Raw genomic sequence first — 20948 nt, forward strand, 5'->3', positions numbered from 1 at the left:
GGGTAACTCATGGTGTCACCCCCTCACGACTTACCCCATGAATCCATGATGCCCCCAGATACCCTTACATGGCCCCCACATCTGCCTCGTCAGAGCTGCATTATGGTACTTGTAATCACGTGTTTATAACAGAATGAAGAAGACTGCAAGAACAAGAATGCAAAACAAAAGCTCAGATTTTGGGGAATTCTCAGGTTTGCATCAGATCGTACACAACCTAAGTAACCTGGGGAGAAGTGAATTTGCAGTTACAGAGACTAATGGCAGGGCCACTGGAATGATCTGATTTCTGTGTAAATGTGGGTTTACCGCACTTGCCACATAATTCACTGCCGGATGCATTAAATGCATATTTCATCAAGAAATGTGCTTCTAGTTCACATGGATCAAACTTCACTACAGGAGAGTAACACACATGCTGCTACACAGTGGGGGCTGCATACAAAGGCGCACTGGTCTCCTTTTAGTTGCAAATTGCTCTGTTCATGTGCTAAACTGGTAATTTTGAGGTGAGACGCCTACGTGGACGTACAGTGTGTGTCGCTCTTGGCCACTATTAGGCCAAATGTCCCTTTTCTTGCTGCATAATTCAATTGGCGTTCATATGGGGACAGAGGAGATTTCACGACAGGATGCCGGGGCAGTGCCAGCCATGTCAGGCGTGACATGCGACCTCTTCTGCCCAGTCTCTGGCGTGCTTCCGGGGGAACCAGTCTGCTGGGAAGCCGCGCCGTTACCCTGGGGTCACCAGGCCAGCCCCTGGTTCCACCTTTCCAAGGCCCTGGCGCGTCTCCCTGCATCTTAGAGAGGGGAATTAGAAGGAGGCGCTGGTCGCTCCAGGGTCCTTCGATGGGTCCAGGGAGCCCCTCTAGCGCCCACTCGCAGGGGCTATCTTGCCAAAGCTCTAGCACCAAACACTCTTCCCTTCCTCTCCCGTCTCCTACTTTCATTACCAATTGCTTCCCTCTACTCTCTTTCTTTTTACTCCACTAAATCTTTCTTCCTTCGCTCTCCGTACCTCTCCATTTCATTTATTTTGCCTTTTCACTCCAGGTCTCTTTTACTTGCTTTGCCATCTAACCTCTCCTATGTTCAATTTAGTTACTTTCGAACCCTTCTCTTCCGGTCTTCCTCATCGCTGGGTCTTACTTTCCTTTTCTTTCCTTGTTCTTTCTCCTTTGCCTTCCTTCTGTCCCTCATCAATCTTTTCCCCTTCCCCTCAGCTTTCTAGACTACTGTTGGCATCAACTCTTTTTGAATGCATGTTTGCCCCCCCTTGCCTGTGCGCGCGGATGAAGGCTCTGCGCCAAAAAGTGACTTCTCATTGCAAATGCATAATTCAATTTAACTTTTCACCTTCTCCTCAGGTCTCTTGTCTTGCCATCTCTCTGTGAGTCTGTCTCCCCCCACCCCCAACTTGGCTGTACCCTTCGCCCCCCTCCGGTCCCACGTTCTATCCTTCAACACTCTCGCACCGCTGCCATGCGCCTCAGATGTCCTAACCCATACAAGTTACACACGCATATTCGTACACGTAACGTTTGTTTCGAACTCTGAATGTCAATAACAGGGTGCATGGTTCAACATCACAAGGGTGAAACGCCAAGTCAGTCCCGCTGGATTTTAAACATGCCACTTAGACACTCTGGACATTGGTGCTACAATTGCATTAACCCACTGCGCCACCTTACCACGAGGGTTGCAGCATTGGGCTGAGGTGCTTATGGAACACAATGATATTGGGTATGCAATAGTGGAACTATTGTGGATAATTTCCGTACAGGTAATGAGCCTGTCTGTGGGAGCAAGAGGCGAGAAAGACAGACAACCCTCTTCTATAATAAAGAAAACAAGGGAAGCCTCGGGCTCTCTGTGGCCATAACAAACGCCCAGCATTAACCCACTCCAACCCAGCAAGAAGGGGAGGATGGGCAAAGATGAGGCGAAAACACGGAAGAAAAAAAAAGTAACTTACAGGCTGGGGCATTCTCTCCTGGACTTCAGATGTGACGGAAAGTCGCGCAGCAGCAGTCAGCTCTGGAAGGAATTATTCCTGGGAGCCCATCGCCTCTTCCTCCACTCTGCCACTTGCTTTCACTTTGTGTTGGAAGGCAGGGGCCGCCCCTCCAGCATGGGGCTTCTAGCCGCTCAGCTTTTTCCACGGGGACTCCAGGGTGTAGGGCCAGTGCCTTCACATCACGCTCTCCTTCCCCAGGGAGGGGGGCCGGGGCAGAGACAGCAGGAGGGTCAGGCCTTGGCGCATGGTTGAAACACCACCAGCACCCAAGCGGTCTCGTGCAGGCATGCAATGGGAGGCTGTCTTATGCTGTAATGCAAGGGGGGCTGTCTCGTGCAGGCACTCGAGGGGGGGGCTGTCTCATACAGGCACTGTAGTGGGAGGCTGTGCAGTGCCAGGTGCACGCTTGTCTTCCTCTGCAAAACCCCAGGAGCAGTGCTGAAAACGGCGGGCTCGGGAGCAACGTCACGTGAGTGACGTTTCGAACGTCGCTGACGTCGTAGCCTAATTGGACAATAATCTTGGCCGGCGGCCGGGTAAGTTTCGAGAGACTAATATTATTTTGCATTTTGGTGTCATGGACTCCAAAATGCAAAATAATATTACTGTCTGTCGAACCTTACCCAGCCGCCGGCCAAGATTATTGTCCACACAGACCACGGTGTCACCCCATGTCATGGTGTCACCCGGTGCGGTCCGCACCCCCCGCACCCCCCTAGTGACGCCACTGGCCCATGCTGCTTCACTGTTCTTCATTGCATCACATGACTTCTGTGTTGTTCTTCATGGACAAATCACTCTTTGGCAGTTTACTCGAGATTTCCTACTTGCAGAGGAACTGGCTTTATAGCCGCAGTGTATTCGTAATGTTGGCAATTAACTTACATCATTCCAACAAGTTACGCCTTTATCTCTTGGGCATTGAGGTGACTGTACTCCTGTAACATTCAAACGGATTATGAATGCCACTTGCACCCTTAATATAACCGTGAGGTTAATGGTCTTTGAAGATTCTTGCTGTGGCATTCCTGCATGCCCGTTTGAGCTGTCAGAATCATATTTCTGCCTTGGATTCAATGATGTTCACTGCCACAGTGACACATTACCTCAGGCCTGTGGGCTTTAGCTTTCAAAGACAAATGCACTCTCCCTTGCTAGCTGCAAATTGAATGAACACTGAAAGGTGAACATTCAGAGACTAAATGACTAGCATGGAGCAACAGCGCGTCCTTATTCAAAGAGGCACACCACTGGAGGGGCACATCACGCGTCTCGTCTTCAGTGCACACTTTCGAAAAAGCTCTTAGGGTGCCTTTTGAATTACATTTGCATCTATTGAACGATTTGTTGCCAAAACATTTTACAACAAATACCGATTCAATGAAAAAAACAAACAGTGGCCTTAAGAGACCTGCTTTGTGAAAGACGATTTATGTTTTTAAATAGCTGCTTTAAAAAACATTTTGACCCCAAGAAGCAAAGTTAAAGTTTGACATTCACATGAGCCTCATTCATATTTCTCCTCTTTTCACTTCCCCTCCGTCGACGAGTGAGTAATTACAGAGTGAATAATGTATATTTTTATATGTATGGCTTGCGTGATCTTTTGTTGAAACAGCTTTCATACATTTCTGCAAATATATTGAAACACAGTGACTTTTAAGCTTACCCTGGAAAACCTTAGCATAATTTTACATAGGTTTAGGAAACGTCCTCGCACAGTGATGACCTGACTTGGTATCAGACAATATCATTCTTGTGCAGAACCCTGAAGGAGATACTTTTTCTGGTACCATATCTTCAGTCCCACAAGTAAAGGGTTCATTGAGTCTGTGTTGTGGGCGGTAAGTGGGTGTGTTGCCAACATCTTATCAAGAAAGGAGCTAACAGATCATCTATGTATTTTTGTAAAAGATCTGTTCTAAGGAGGTGTGCAAGCCTACTATCAATTAAGGGACATATCCGAATGCATGAGTTACTTGTTATCAGTGGTGGCAGCCGCCTTTCTAAAGTGGAAAGGCGGCAAATGGGTGGAGAGGGCAGGGGGTAGGGGAGAAATAAAATACAAGTGTAAAAATATAAAAACGACTTAACTGCCACTCTGCTCCCTCTGACGCCTGCCTCCTGCTCCTCTCGTCTGGCCGGAATTGCATGGGCTCACAGTGCACAGGTCCACACCTGATCCAGACACTGGTCTCATAGCAGTAGAGCAGTGCCAGGATTGGTCTGAGTGGCAGCATTTGCAGCTCAGATGGTGCATTGGAGCCTGTGGCTTTTCTCCAACCGGGCTGTGTAACACAGCTGGGTTGGAGAAACATAAGTGCGTATGTGTGTTTGGCCAGCATTAGAGGGCTGGCCAAACAGACATGCGCACTTATAAGCGCACACTACTCCTCCTCCCTTCAATGCCCGGCCCTGCCCCACCCTATACCTATTGTATCGCTGGGCCCAGACAGCATAAATAAAATGAGAATAACATTGTGTGATTATCCATTTATTTATCGTCTGCGGGCACGGGCTGTGGGGCCTGCTCCTCAGCCATTCCGGGGGAGACATCCCTGCTTTTGACCACTTTAGTATCTGGAGTTGGAGTGAGCAAAATAGCAGCAAGTTTATCTTGCGTTATTATCCGCGAGGGCTAGATGTAATGATTGCGTTAGATATAGTAAGGTAATTTACATTTAAACAACAAAACAATATACCAGACCACTCCTACACCTCGTTATCAGGGGACAGTAACGTAACAATACATACATTTAAATTAAACACCAATTGTGTACATTATGTTCCCCTGTCGGTCCTAGTGGATAGCCTGAGGCTAAACTGTTGTGTGATTTCTCTCCTTGTTCTTGGACTCAAGGTTTTTGGGAAGAAAGTTGTCATTTGACTAATGCTCCATGTGTTCATACCGATCTTCACCGAACATTTTTGAAGAAGTGATGCTAAAATTCATTGCCAAATATCATAAGCCATTTTGCTTGAATGAAAATGTAAACAAGATCGATGGGTAAAGTTTCCGGAGAAAACTAATTGCACAACATTGAAATGGATAAGAAGAGATGTGACGAGCTAGGCAGAATTCTCAGATTTTCATGTTTCACTTCCAAGAGGAAAATATTAGTTAGGCCAGTTAATGGGGCTCAGAGACATGCAAGTGATTTGAGGTATTCAGAAAGGTGCTAAATGTGTTACAAATATAGACAGCAGAATTTAAGCAAAACACAATATACAATTTGTGGAAGTATTTCAATTCTGTTTCTTCCTTCTATATTTTTAGGGGTGGTCTGTATTTTTGTAAGCTTAAATGTCTACAGAGGCATTCCTATGAAAATGCCTTTATTTAGTCAAAATGTGTGCTGTTAAACCTATAAATATGGTCGAGGGGTGTGTTGTCTATCTGGTATAAGGTTGAGTACATCCTCCTAAAACACTTTTGCTGCCAATGTGTCTAGCTGTTAGAACGGCATGATGTTGCTGTTCTCTGTTTTCTAATCTCACCCATCTAGGACAGAGTAAATATGTCGCTATAGACTAAATCTCCCTTATTCTTATCTACAACATTTCCACCTACACCAATTCTCTGGTGGTGCAGGGGTGATTAAAATTAATGTTTCTCCTATAAAAAAACATTAATATAATACATTTTTAAAGTGTAAACCTTGATGTGCAAGTACAGGTACACATTATGCATAGCATATCACTCTGCATCAAACATCAAGAAATATGCCTTTCACTTTAAGTGAGAAACAATCATGGGCAAGATTCACAAACTGCATTATGTAGTAATACACTTTGTACACAGAAGTACTCAAATAGTACAAAATGCAATTCACAGACTTGCAAACTTCTATCTTTTTTGGAAGTGTTAGAAATGGGGGGTCTCTAGTTGGTAATGGTTTGCACCTTTGTCCAAGTAGGGACCCTTTTTCCTAGTCAGGGAAATGGGGATACACTTCTAAAAGAACCCCTGCTCACCCCTTGGTGGCTTGGCACGAGCAAACAGGCTTATCTCAGAGGGAGTGTGTAAAGGATTTGTGAAAACATACAGTAATACAGTGAAAACACTACAAATAGACAACACACCAGTTTAGAAAGATAAGTAATCTTTATCTAAACCAAACAAAACGAAAACGACAAAAATCCACAATACAGTAATCAAAACATAATCCCTAGAAGGTAAAAACAGTTCTTCTCATAGCAAACTATGGATGCAACACTTTCAACACAATGTACCTCGGATGTGTCACAATCGTAAACAAAAACAGCCGCAGGGAAGGTGATACGTCGGTTCCTTATGCCCAGGGAAGTTGATGTGTTGGTTCTTTACTCCAGGGGAGGTGATGTGTTGGTTCCTTACTGCCACAGGGGAGGTGATGCATCGGTTCCTTACTGAAGGGGAGGTCATGCGTCACTTTCTTACTGTGTGGGGAGGTGATGTGCCAATTTCTTACTGCAGCCCCAATGTCCTTGTACACTTGGCACCCCAGTGCAATGCGTGGGGATCAGGGATGCGCTGGGTCTCGATGCGGCGGCAACGGTGCTGTGTTGGTCTCTCCAGCCGGGGTCTCACGATGCGTTGGTTCTTGCAGCCACACAGCAGGGCCTGCATCGGAATCAGTGCGGTGATCTCGGACTTATGAGATCAGTGTGGCGATTTCTCAAGCCGTGGGCAGGCGCAGCGTCGGTTTCTTCAGCAGCACAGTGGCGATGCTTTGGAACGGGTGCGGATGTGTTGCACTTCTCGTAATTCCATCCCTTTTCCAGCTCCCAACAGCAGGACAACCTCCAGAGGCCCAACTCAGCAACAAGCACCCCTTGGCAAGTCGGAACTCCTAATAAGGAAGTTTAGGGGAGCTGGTGTTGAAGTCTTTGTGTCCCTGAGACTCCAGAATAGGAGGCAAGCTCTACTTCAAGCCATTGGAGATCTTCAAGCAGGATACACAGCACACATCAAAGTCTTTATCATCTCCTTGGCAGAAACAGCCACTGCAGGCCAACCCCAGACAGCACACAGCAAAGGGGCAGTATTTCTCCTTCAGATTTCCAAACTATTCTCCTTGGCAGAGGTTCCTCTTGGGTCCAGTAGTATTCTAAAGTTCTGGGGTCTTGGTACCAATATTTATATTCCATTTCTCTTTGTTCTATTGTGACAGAAAGGCTCTGTGCTTAGTCAAAAGCAGTTCTATCCTCTCTGGTCCAACTTCCTGGCAGGAGGTGGAGACAGCATTGTGTAAGGCAAACCATGCAGGTGAAAGGAAATCTCCTCCCCTACTCTAAACGCAGCCCAGGTCTATTCAGCCCTACCATGACTCATCTAGGAGGAGCCGGGCACACCTCAACCCCCCAGTGGCTGTCTACAGTGAATGCACACCCCCACCCCCTTTCACAAAGTCAGACAATTAATCCACAAACCAGCAGAGGCACACAGGATGGCTAAGCAAGAAAATACTCACTTTTTAAAAGTGGTGTTTCCAAACACACAATATAAAAATCATCTTCACTAAAAGAAGCATTTTATATTCTTAATTCAGGCACTCTAAACTCCATTTTTCTATTGTGTCCCCGTGGGATGTTAAACCTATTAGATGTTATAAATAAACTCCCGTTCTATTCTATGGGACAGATAGCCTTTCAATAGTGAAAAACGAAATTCATTGTAGTTCACTATCAGGGCATGCTACACGCATCAGGACATGTCCTACCTTTCACATATACTGCACTCTGCCCACTGGGGTACCTTGGCCTTACCTCAGGGGTGACTCACATGCAAGGAAAGGGAAGGTTAGGGCCTGGCAAGTGGGTGTACTTGCCAGATTGACATGGCAGTACCAAACTCTGCACAGACACTGTAGTAGCAGGTCTGAGAACCTTTTGCAAGGCTGCTTGTGTGGGTGGCACAATCAGTGCTGCAGGCCCACAAGGAGCATTTGACTTACAGGCCCTGGGCAAACACAGTGCACTGTACTAGGGATTTAGTAGTAAGTCAAACAAGCCAATCATGGAAACACCAATCCATATTCACAATATATACAGAGAGCATATGCACTTTAGCATTGATTATCAGAGGTGAAGTGCCCAGAGTCCTAAACCAACAAAAAAGGGTCAAGAACAGGGACCCAAAAGCAAAAAGTCTGGGGATAAACCAGCTGAAAAAGCCAGGTTTACCAAGGCAGAGATCTCAACATGCCTAGGTATACAATTTAGCATTAAATGTGGCGAGGACCAGGGGGAGTAGTGGGAAAATTAGGAATAAGTATTGCAAAATAGGTGGGGTTACGGTACAATTAAAGAAGGGTTGGGGAGTGACATGCTATTACAAAACAAACACCCACAATTTACAAAATACACTTCTAATGTTACTACAGCCATAAAAGTTTCAATATAGGTGTAAATGTACTCCAGCACTGCATTAGAGTAAGCCATACACCACCCATAGCCAACCACCGGAACTGCGACACACTCCCATAGAAAGCAATGGAGGCAAGGAGTAAAATAGCACCCAACATGACCTAATATTAAATTAATCAAATGAGTATGTACATATCTCATCTATATAAATATAAATGAATACATGTCATGACAAAATTAGGAATAATTATTGATTATATTTTAATTTATTATTAAACATAATTTAGAAAACAAATTAAACTTTTAAACCTTTTCTAAAAAGCTCAGATGTATTTTAATTAATTCAATTCATACATTTTAACTAGATTTACTAATAATTAAATGAACATGAAATTGCTAGTGAGGGTGGGTATTTTTTAAAATGTAACAATATTTTTAATTTAAATTACTGTATTTAAATATTTAATTTTATAATACAAATTTATTTTGATGAGTTAGTGTGCTGTTACATTTTATTGTCTTAGTTCCAGGTAAATAACTATATAAATGTTTTGCATTTATGTTACACATTAAAATATTTACATTTTAATCGAATATATAAAGTTTATAACAATTCTCTTTTCTTTGCATGTTGAGATTTCCACCCAGTTGGCAAAGATTTCCAGCACCAGATGACAAGCTACTTTATACTAATACATTCTGTGCAATCAGGCTCCACACTGCACCCCTAATGCACTTAAAGCAGACCTGTCTGATCCCTGGTTTCTCAAGTTCAAGTAAACTGAGCCGATATCAATACATCCTCTGTAAGAATGGGCGGGTACATTGGCACTACACATGCCCTTCCTGAAATCGCTTCTCCCTTTACCTGAAAGTGGCACCTGCACAGTCAAGCCAATGGAAAGCTCAGATAAACTCTTGAACATTTAGGGGCCAATTCCGATGTTGGATGGACTCAGGTCTGTCCGACATCGGTCAGGAGCCGTCACCGACCGACCTGCTGTGGTCGGTTACGGCCCTGCTAGTACGATGCGACCGAACTCTGTTCGGTCGCATTCATATGTTTCACAATACAAGCATGCATTCTGACCGGAATGCATGCCTGATTTGAGAAAAGCAGGGGTGCAGTTTACCCGAAGGTGCCTACCACCGGGTGCAGGGATCCACAGAGGGGCACCATAGGTGCCCCAGGCTGCCTTGCACCCATGGGGGCCCTGCTGGGGGCCCCCAAAGACAGTTTCTGACTGCCTTTTCATGCCGGACAGACCGGCACAAAAAAGGCAGTGGAAAACTGCCATCGTACTCCCTCGGTCGTAAAGAGGCGACAGGAGGAGTACTGGAGGATTTCTGGAAGGCAGACGGGCTCTCTGACCCGTCGTAAGCCATCCGGAAGTCCGAGTCGGATTCCTTTCCTACCGAGCCCATCGGAATGGCTCGGTCCGAAAGGAATCCGTCCGACACGTACCGATTCGGTTGGAAGGGCTCCGAACATTGTTCGGAGCCCTTCTGACCCGAATCGGAATCGGGCCCTTAATGTTAAAGCTTCTGAGTTGTTTAGATCAATATTTGAAAATAAACTAAAAGAATCTGAATTTTACTGTGTAAGTTAAAGGAAATATATTTATTTGTAATCTTCTCCAAAAGGTAACCCATGGTGCTAGGTAGTCAATGAGAAAAAAGATGTCCCAAGGCTTTGGAAATGCAATAGGTTTATACCTCTAATATTTGACTAGCAATGTTATATAAAGCAAGATATATGTAAATGGTACGGACAGCTTTACTCATCAGTCCATGTACATGGGATGCTGTCTCCTTCAACAATAACTGTTACAGAATATTCAGCATAATTTTGCTGGGAGGCGTGTAATGCAGGGGTGCATGAGTGTGTGGAGATGACACATTTAGTGCCGAAACTGTAGTAACTGGCTACTGAGCGCGAGGACGCTCGCCCTTTGCTGATAGAATTGGTATGCAATTGCAAGAGGTGACTGGTTCAATGCTAGCCTTCTGATTGAAATGATTCTTACTCCAATTCCATACTTATTCATTATACAATTTTCTTTTTTTAAATTAATTCCAAATAACAGTTTAGGTTTTCTGCAGATTTTTCACGTGTTTTGTGTCCTGACTTTAAAATTGGAGCCAGCGACGAACAAACTTCGAACTTTTAAAGAGCCTCTGGTGATCAATGTTCTATTCCGAGTGAGCTCTCAGGGTGTGTACACAGTGGCAACAACTTGGCCGTCTGATTTCTAGGCATGTACCTCTTTAAATCTCTTGTAGATTGATGGGGAATGGTTATAACCTTTTGTTAGACACTTTACACTTTTATTTCTTTAGTAATACTATAATGAGTTCATGATTAATAGCCCACAGGTATCCTGTTGGCAATAAATAGTTTACAGGGAGCTGGGTTTGCTTGAAGTAATTTGGTGAGTGGTGCGCTGCACATACTAAATAATGAAACACAAACTTTATTACCCACTGAATCAATGTTTACAGTGAAAAGGGCTTTTATGCTACCTTGACTTGATTCTCTTTTTTTTGTATTTTGAGTAGTGGTATGGCCTTTTACTTTGTGTATTGATATGTGTACATGACTTGCCTACTTTTTTTTATAAACTGTTCGCTTTCTGCAATTTTTATCTGTATTGTGCAATGTGAAATATATCAGAGATTGCTACTTCCAGTGCCAAATTCAATGTTTATTATGATTTGGAACTCCTACGAGTCATAAGACATGCAAAGTAAGCTCCAAAACAACAAATCATACAGTTCTTAATAACAAATTAAAATACGTTCTGTAACCTAACAGTTAAAAATCTCATTATACAGTGCAAGATTCATAGCTACACTGATCAAAGTAAAACATATTCCACGTGTAGTAAAAGTCCATGACGTATAAAGTGAAGTGCGCCAAACAACATATATGGGGACAGTTGCACAAACCAATTACAGTACTGTGCAAGGTCAGTACAAGTGGCTTTAGCCATTTAAATATTCTAACAGCTTCAAAATTACAATGCATAATGCCCTGAGATTCCACTCATCATGTGCAAATTGTGCTACCTAAAAGGAGCCATAGTCAACAAATCAGCACTAAGCATGGTGTAATAATCCTTTCTAAAAGATATTTAAAAATGTATTAAAAAAGCTAAAGAATTTTAAAACATGGTGATTGAGAGGGAAGGGCCATAAGACAATTACGGGCCTCCTCTGCCATAGAGATGTTATACTTTAGAAACACTGGTCTTAGTAATCATCGATGTAATGGTTGTATTGGGGAACAGACATATAACACATGATTTAAATCCTGCACCCAGTTTCCACACATCGCAAAGTCTATCCTCCCTGGCTAATCCCTCTAATCCTCTTGTTATAATTCACAAGGGGAGCGAATTCAGCCTTAGTAACAGGATGGTTCTATGCACTCCACAGGGAAGGTTTCATGCGAAATAGGATTGAGGTTGTTTACACATGCTCCTCTCCACTATTATGTCATTCATAAAATGCCTTAAACACAGTACAGTATCTGTCTTGCAACTGACTTCATAAATTGTTTTTATGATTAGAGTTTAAATCACCTGCTTTGGAAGAGGGCATACTCCACTTTGCCCAATTTTAAACTGGTCTAAGACTTTCTCATAATTTCTAAAAAACAATTTTTTTTCCCTCAGGAGTGAAAAGATCTCCTGTTTTAGCACAGTCCGTATAGAACTACATCACTATTCAGTATGGCATTAACCCACCTTAGGCTTGCTGCCATGGCAAACACATAGGTTGAAAGGAGCCCAAATGTGAGCCAAAGGGCCGTTGAAGTGGATGCAAGTTTCAGGTAACAGATTTGGCACCAAATGCGCCCTTCCACCTTCTCAAAAAAGTCCCAGTGCTGTTCATCCACTGATTTACAAGTGTAACTCAATGAAGGCGGGATTTTAGTTTTGTACACCGATAAAACATGTGCAAAATGTCTTTGCCCACAACCTCTTTACAGCTTGCCAAACGTGGAGGCCTGATATATTGCCTTACTTCTACACTGGCCAATGTGATCACTGCTAAAGCACTTGCTAGAAAAAAATTGAACTAAATATGAGTACAGCTTCACTGCATCTAGCTTATCTTTCCCCAAAAACCAATGCATATTTTTCCTAGCCCAAGGGAACTGTATAGCGCATTCCAGGAATATCTTGTGATTCACGTATCCAATTTTCAGAACCGGTTTTCCAGAATTCCTCTTCATCCTTTTATTGGGAAACCATTGTAACTCTGCGAGGAACCATATGCCTCACATCTAAAGTAGAGATTAATTAAACCAGTTGCTTTCTGCCATACTGGGCCCGTTATATTAGGGGCACCCCAACCTTGATGACTATTGGAAGTCCAGACCTTCAGTCAAATAACTTGTAGTACCTTTATATGTAGCTTACCAACAAGATTTTCAACTGAGATGGATCCCTGAGGAAGGCAAAGCCGAAACGCACGTAGTATGTGTATAATTGACAGCCAGTTTATGCAAATGTTCCTGTGTGTTTTTTTATTCCCAAACACATTCTATTGTTAACTACACTCAGATCAACTCAGTTCAAACATTGTATTGCAGAGAATAAGCACAACAACAAGTGCATTACTTGGTTAGCACTACTATGTAAATGTAACTCATGATTATCAATTCATGCCAAGAAATTAATTTATTTTAAATATATACAGAAAAATGTCTATATAAAATATTTATGACTATTTTTCTATAAATGAAATAATTAAATATCCGATCTTTGTATGTCATTGTTTTTGTATGTATCCTATTCGTTAGTTTCTTTGTCATTATTAGCTCTAGTCCATCGCCTTGCCTTGGGCAACCCTTTTCCCTTGTAATTTTCCCTGCAGTTAGGCATTCTCATCCTTTAAGCAGGGGCCCTGTTCTTTCCCAAACTCTTATTTTTCCTAACCCTGTATTCACGGGACCTAAATACCATAATTTTACTTTTGGAGATATTTAAATATTTGTCTGCATAAAACACTAGCTCATTAAGATGCCTTTGTTAAAGGAGTTAAATCTAACTGTATGGCGTCATCCGTATAAAGTAAACAGCTAAGTTTCATTGTTCCAAACTTCGGTGGGTCCCCTTTACAGTGCCCCACCCTACTAGGCAAGTCATTGATATAAAGATAACAAAAGGAGAGGTGCCAATAAGCAACCTTGTTCAACCGATATGGGTTTCCACTTTACTCAAGAGGCCCTGATTCCCTCCCATCAGGACCTGTGTCCAAGTTGAGGAATGCAATGCAATAACCAATCTAAGCAAATGCACAGGAATCCCCATTGGGACCAATTTCCTCCACAGTGTCCCTCAGCCAACCCGGCCGAACGCCGTGGAAAAATATTTAAAGGCTGCATACAAGATCATACCCTTACCTATTGGATATTTTCAGTCATGTTATCTGAGCTACCACTATGTTTACGAAAACCTGCTTGCTCTGCAGGTACAAGATCATTACCAAATGCCCAGTTCTCAAGGTGAAGAAGTATACTCTTACAGTTTTCAGATTGCATACAATAGTGTGATCTGCCTGAAAATGGCAGGAGAAGTTTTGGGACCCTTTTTTTTTAATATTACCACTATGCTTCCTTTCCAAGAGGACAGAATGGTCCCATGTGCATAGTGGTAATAAAACACTGGATAGGGAAAAGAAGCCCATGCAGAGCTATCTTGTTTAATAATGGTTATCTGTAAATCATCCTGACCCATTGCACCAGAATACCTTGCTCATTTAACGAAGCACTCTTTACAGGACGTGGGCCATAAATATTCCAGAAGGGAGCTTCAACAATAGACGCCAAGTTAAACCTGGCCCTTAGAGTTTAATGAATATAACTGTGAGATATATTGAATCCATTCAGCATCAGATATTAAAATGGATTCAGCCTTAATTCTACAGTCCCAGTATTCAGCTATTAGAGCTCAATATTTACATGAGTCACCTGAATTTGCACCGTCCCCCAGTTTAATCCATTTTAAATCCTCCACTCCTCTGCATTCGGATACCTTCAATCTCGTTCTTGCCCACTTCAGTCTGTTGATTTCCCTTTCACTCATCAATGATGACTGCCTAAATTGTTCCCTTTCTAAGAAATTCAGCTCCCGATGTAACTTTTTTGTTTACCTCCCAGGAGGTAGCAATCGAGTGGTTAGTACCATTAGATCGTTTCTTACTTCCACATGATCTAAATAAAGCCATGCTTCTTAAACTAAACAATAGGATTTTCCTGTATGGGACCAGAACTCACATTTTTAACAAGTTCCCCACAAGCATGTCAAATTTTTATTCGACCAAGAAGTATGTTCATATTTTAAATTATACATGATATTATCATCTCTGGGATTCCAGGGCTCAAGCATCTTGAGTTCCAAATTAATGTTCACTGATAAAATAATTTGGTCACTTAAATTTGTCTTCAGTACCTTAAACTGAGTACATCCTCCAAAGAGTTGATACTACACCACAATGTAATCAATTAGTGACTGCCCGTGGCAGGAGTGAAAAGTAAGGAAGCTGGGGAGTCCCCTGAAAATCTCACATTTATAAAAACAAGATATTTAGTTCTCAGACAATCCAAAAAACTCAACCCTCACCTATCTGATCTAATATGACCGGGTAAAGTTGTTTCAGGGATGGTCCAGACATCTTCTAACTCCCGCTTACCAAAAGCCAAAGAGGATCAATTTGAGATTTTGGTGTTAAAATCTCCCACCATAATTATCAATATGCACTCTTCTGAAGAACTACTTCTATGCACAAAAGAGAAAATGGATTCAACGAGAGGGTCAGATGCCCTCCCAGGGGGAATATATACATTTCCCAGTAAAAAGGTTGAATACTGGCCTCCTATAACATTACCCAAGGTCAGTTTTAGGCACATGCAGAGATTTGACGGATGGACAAAGACCAAAGGATTCCAATTTATACTGACGCTAAGTAAAATAGCATGACCTCCGCTTGCATGACCTTTTACTGAATGTTTTGCTGCACAAAAGTCCATAAAAAATTTCTCAAGGGTAAAATCTACACAACTCCATGTTTCCTGTAGGCAAATTATCTTTGGATAAAATACCATTAGTAAGCTTAGCTTAGAGCTTGGGTGTCCTAAGCCTGCCATGTTCCAAGACAGGATCACTTGCAGTGCCATATTTTCTGTATCAAAAGGCACACAATTTTCTGTATCGTCATAAGGTTTAGAATAGAACCAAACTCTTATCTGGACACCTATAAAGCACTCATCCCTATGACTGCTCTACTGCTCCTTGCTCCTGGAGTAACTCTTTGGGTGACGGTTTTTGCGCTATATAAGTATCCCATACAATACAATACAATACACTGTAAAAGTATGGTCATTTGTCCCATCCATAGATTCTCTACTCCCCCCATCTACATGGACCACTATAATTCACTGAGCTTTCTTGCCCCCATCTCCTCACCGTACAAGGAAAACCCCTTACCATCTGCTGTACTACTTTTCCCAAACCACTTCTGTCAACCATGATTTCTATTCTTTCTGGAGTAATATTACCTTCTACTCCCCTTACTCTTTTGGAAGACTGTGGTCCCCTGCTTTAACCTTCCATGTCCTTGTTCCTTTCCTGTACAGTGCAATGTTGCCTCGTAGCTACATTATCACAGTCTTAATTGCCTAATATAGAATGTTACAAAACGATTAATTAAAATTTTTTCAATACAATTTGTATGAGCCAACTTTTAAAAATTGTGGATCCTGCAAAAAACATAAGATAGCATTGTGTGACTTTGTGTCCTTGCACTTTGATGTTACAGAAGAGACAATATGTAGAATTAATACTTTGGAGGTTTACTGGATGTTGCCTGATTTGGAAGGACTATTTATTTATTTATTTATTGAAGTGTTGTATAGCGCTAGCTGGACCCGGGGTATCAGAGCGCTTCACAGCAAATACAGATATGCAACAAAGGAAAATAGGGACATAAAAACAGGAATCAGAAACACAAGCAGGAAATAGAGTCTGTACAACAACAACTTGAGCGCAATATGGGACGGAGATCAGGAGCGAATCATCCGGCTCTGGGTTCAAAGATATAGCGGACTTTCACCGTCAGGCGTGGAGTTCTTGTTAAGCACCGGAGCGCTCTAGGAAGAGGGCTTTGAGTAGCGATTTGAATTGCGGGAAGGAGGCAGTCATTCTGATATGGGGGGGATGGAGTTCCAGATCCTGGGAGCATTCCCTGCAAAGGATTTATTTGAGGTTTTGTGTTTCTGTGATTTCAGAGGGATGAGTAGGAGTGTGTTGGAGCTTCTGAGGTTCCTGGATTGACCGGCCCTTTTAAGTTTGGTGGCCAGGTATTCTGGTTTGCCTGTATGCAGGGCTTTATGTGTGAGGCAAGCTGTACGGAAGCTGGCTCATTGGTCAAACGGGAGCCACTTCAGTTCTTTGAGTGCCGGAGAGATGTGGTCAAATTTCTTTGTTCCTGTGACCATTTTTGCTGCTGCGTTGAGGGTGGAGGTGAGAGGTCCCAGGTGCGACTTGGCTGTTCCAGTCAGCACTGCGATGCCATAGTCAATTCTGGAGAGCACAAGTGCCTGAGTGGCCTGTTTCAGGTCTTTTGGGGGGAGGAAGGATTTAATTTTGTAGAGAAGTTTCAAATTCAGGAACGCACTTTTGGCGGTTTTAGAGATGTGTTTATTCATAACCAGTTTGGGGTCGAGAGTGATCCCTAGGGATTTTGCGGAGTCTGTTGGCGTGAGAGAGACATTGAGGGCATTTAAGGCTTTGAGCCATTCCACTATTTGTGGGTTTTCATCTTTGTTCGAAATGAGGAGTACTTCCGTTTTCTCTTCATTAAGTTTGAGCTGGTTGGCTGAGAAGCAGTGTTGGACCTCCATGAGTGTAACATTTAGTCTGTGAATGACTGCGATCAAAGTGGTTTCCAAATAGAATTGTGTGTCATCCGCGTAAAGGTGGTAGGGGATGTTGGAGTTCCTTAGAAGTGAGGTGAGAGGTTCCATGTTATGTTATGTTATATGCAATATTTAAAGCGCTCGTACGCCCGTGGGCTTCATGGCGCTGTCGGGAGGAAGAGATGATACATGTTGCTGTGAAAACTACTATAAATAGGCTTGCTCAAACAGCCAGGTCTTCAAGCCATGTCTAAACATGAGCAGATCTTTACTATGTCTGAGTGGTAGAGGTAACGAATTCCAAAGGGTGGCAGCGAGGTGATGAAAGCAGCTGCCCCCTTGTCGTTTCCTTTTGAAATCGAGACACCACCACTAGTGTTTTCTGGGCAGATCGGAGGTGTCGTGTGGGGACATATTTTGTCACTAGGTTTTTAATAAAAATTGGTCCACAGTTGTTTAAGGCTCTGAAGGTTATACAGCAGGTTTTAAAAGCTATTCTCTGGGCCACAGGTAACCAGTGTAGCTCCTTCATGCCTGATTTAATTGAGTGCCTCTTGGGTTGTTTAGTTATGAGTCTGGCTGCTTGGTTCTGGACCAATTGGAGTCTTCTCAAGAGTCCCAATGGTAAGCCTAAATAAATGCTGTTTGAAAAATCTAGACGGGACAGCACCAGGGCTATAGTGACTTGAATGAGGGCAGAATGTGTGAGAAACTGAGCAATTTTTTTTATTTTACGGAGCTGAAAAAAACTTGCTGACACCACTGCGCCAACCTGAGAGTGCAGCGACAGATCTGATCTTAAAGTGACCCCCAAGCTTTTTACTGAGGCGGAGCTGACACGAGGAGTTCCCATATCGGTGGGCCAGAAATGGGGGCGCCAGCTGGGTGCGCTTTTCCCGGGCAAGAGTAGTTCCGTCTTGCCCGGGTTCAGCTTAAGGTGGTTATCATTCATCCAGCCTTGGATATGCCTCATGGTCTTCTGAAATTCAGTCACTGCATCAGGTGTATTGAGAGTGAATACCAGTTGTAAGTCATCAGCGTAATTGTACGCAGTGACTTTGAATTTTTTGAGAGAAAATAAAAGGGGACGGAGATACAAGTTAAATAGTAGGGGGGAGAGTGATGAGCCCTGCGGGACCCCACAAATGGAGTGATGTCTGGTAGCAGTGAATGTTCCCAGTTGTACTGCTTGGGTTCGGCCATCAATAAAAGATGCGATACACCTCTTAGCAGAGCCCCTAAGGCCGGCCTGCTCGACACGGTTGAGTAAGATGTTATAATCAACCGTGTCGAACGCGGCCGACAAGTCGAGCAGTATCAGAGCCTGCTGGACGTCTGCATCTGCATTGGCCCTGAGTGTGTCCTGCACAGCTAAAATCACCGCCTCAGTTGAGTGGCCCGGACGGAAACCTGCTTGATTAGGTTCCAGGTAGTTCGAAGTCTCCATAAAATTAGAGATAAAGCTGGAAACATGAGCCTCCAGGATCTTGGAGAGGAAGGGCAGGAGGGAAATGGGTCAGTAATTAGACATATCAGCAGGATCTTTTCCAGGTTTCTTTGTCAATTGGATAAGGAGGGCATTTTTAAAATCTGTGGGGACCTTGCCTTGTGAAAGGGATTCATTGAGAATCGGGAGAATAGCTTGTGGGAATGCGGTGCCTATTTCCTTGAAAATGTGTAGTGGACATATGTCGTTGGGTGAACCTGATTTCCCCCGTGTAAGCAGTTCAAGGAAAGATTTATGGTCAATCTTGGGTAACATTTCGAGAGTATTTAGATTCGGATTGTCTTCGCCATTGTAAACTAAGTTACAAGAAGGTGCAATGCTTTGTTTTATGGAAAGTATTTTATTTAGGAAGTAGTCATTTAAAGCGTCACAGAGATTGCGTGAAGGGACTGTCAGGGGGGCTGAGCGTTCATCATTGCACAAATCGTGAACAATTTGAAAAATTTCTTTAGTTTGATTTTGGGATTTCATAACTTTCTCCGAGAAATAAGATGTTTTCTTCTCAAGTAAGGTTTTCTTATATTTTTTTCTGGTTTGTTGATAAGTCTCCTTGTCTGATGTATAATAATGAGATCGCCATTTCCTTTCACTCTGGCGGACTTCTAGTTTAAGTTGTTTTAGTTCGGGGGTAGACCATTTGTGAGCCTCGCTGTGCCGAGAGCGGGAAAAGGTCACAGCGGGTGCATGCAAGTCAGCAGCTTTGAGAATGGCTGCAGTGAGGGTGGAATTCATGCAATCTACATCTCCGTCATTATCATGATGTGGCAAGGTGGCGGACAGGGTGTCTAAGAAATCTGGTAAATTTATGTTCCTCCATTTACGGGTTGTCCCGGCCACTGCTGTTGACACTTTCTGGTACCCCTTAACCATAAGGGTAAAGTGAATGAGGTGGTGGTCAGACCAGATACAGGGCAGAATCGTGATGGGGGGGATAGTAATATTCTGTGACCAGATTTGATCCAGGTTGATCCATGTACAAGTTGAAGAGTTGCGGGGAGAGTACTGACCCTTGAGGAACTCCTCTGCTGATGGGAGGGAGTCTGATTCGAAGCTGTTGATCTTTATTCTTTGAGTGCGGTTGTTGAGAAAAGAGGAGAACCATTTTAAGACTGTCTTTTCAATGCCCACTCTCTCCTGGAGGACATTAAGTAGGAGGGTATGATCCACTGTGTCGAACGCAGCCGTGAGGTCAAGGAGGATGAGAAGGCTACATTGGTTGGAGTCGAGTGACATATGCAGATCATCTAGGACATTTAGGATTGCGGTTTGAGTGCTGCAGCCCTTTCCGAACACTGACTGGTGTGGGTCAAGTAGATTAGTGTTCTCTAGATGTTGGGTTAATTGTGAAAGCACACATCTTTCAAGAATTTTGGATAGGAACGGAAGGTGCGAGACTGGTGTAGTACACACCAGGCCTCAAAACACATTGCAGAAGGCTAAAGGGTAAGCAGGAGTTACTGGGCCCAACTGTGGGGGTTGTGGCCTTTTACCACTGATGTCCCATTGTCAGCTCAAGGACTAGGGTGCTTCTCTTCCATGCATGCCACACTGAGAAGCTTTTACCACCCCCTTTCTGCTGTCAGTGGGATCAGCGCAAGATGTGGTTGCAGCCAGTGATGGTTTCTGGGTGCTGCTGCTCCTTCATGGTTCCTACCGGTAATTCAATGAAGCAGTGGTGTTCCTGCAGGCGGTTTCTGGACATGTTCCTAAACCCCTCAGCTGGTCATTTGAACTCTACTGAAACAGTGACGGCCCCAGTGGTGCTCCTGGCCTACAGGGATCTCAGATACAGCAGCAGTCACAATCAGGTCTGATCCTCAGGGTGATGGCTCCAGCAGTACCATTTTCTAATGCAGTGCCAACAGGAGTCAGTGGACTTGTGGGGGTGTGTATGTGTAAGCTGACCTATCCCTCCAGGATACTGAGGCCCTCCTCACATTTGGTATGACAGGTATAATTGCCTAACTTTGACATTTGTGGGGTACAGGTCTGAGCAGATGGCCACACACTAAGTCAATATGTAAATGCTCTGATGTCTTGGGCAATGGTAATGTAATATGATTCCTCAGCCTGCTGTGTCGTGGTTGTAGGGGAAATAGTAGTTTGCCCCTGCTACAATTGCTTTAATAAGTCCCTAAGAATCTGCTCCT

This window comes from Lissotriton vulgaris, chromosome 1_1 (assembly GCF_964263255.1).
Source record: "Lissotriton vulgaris chromosome 1_1, aLisVul1.2, whole genome shotgun sequence".
Lineage (NCBI taxonomy): Eukaryota > Metazoa > Chordata > Amphibia > Caudata > Salamandridae > Lissotriton > Lissotriton vulgaris.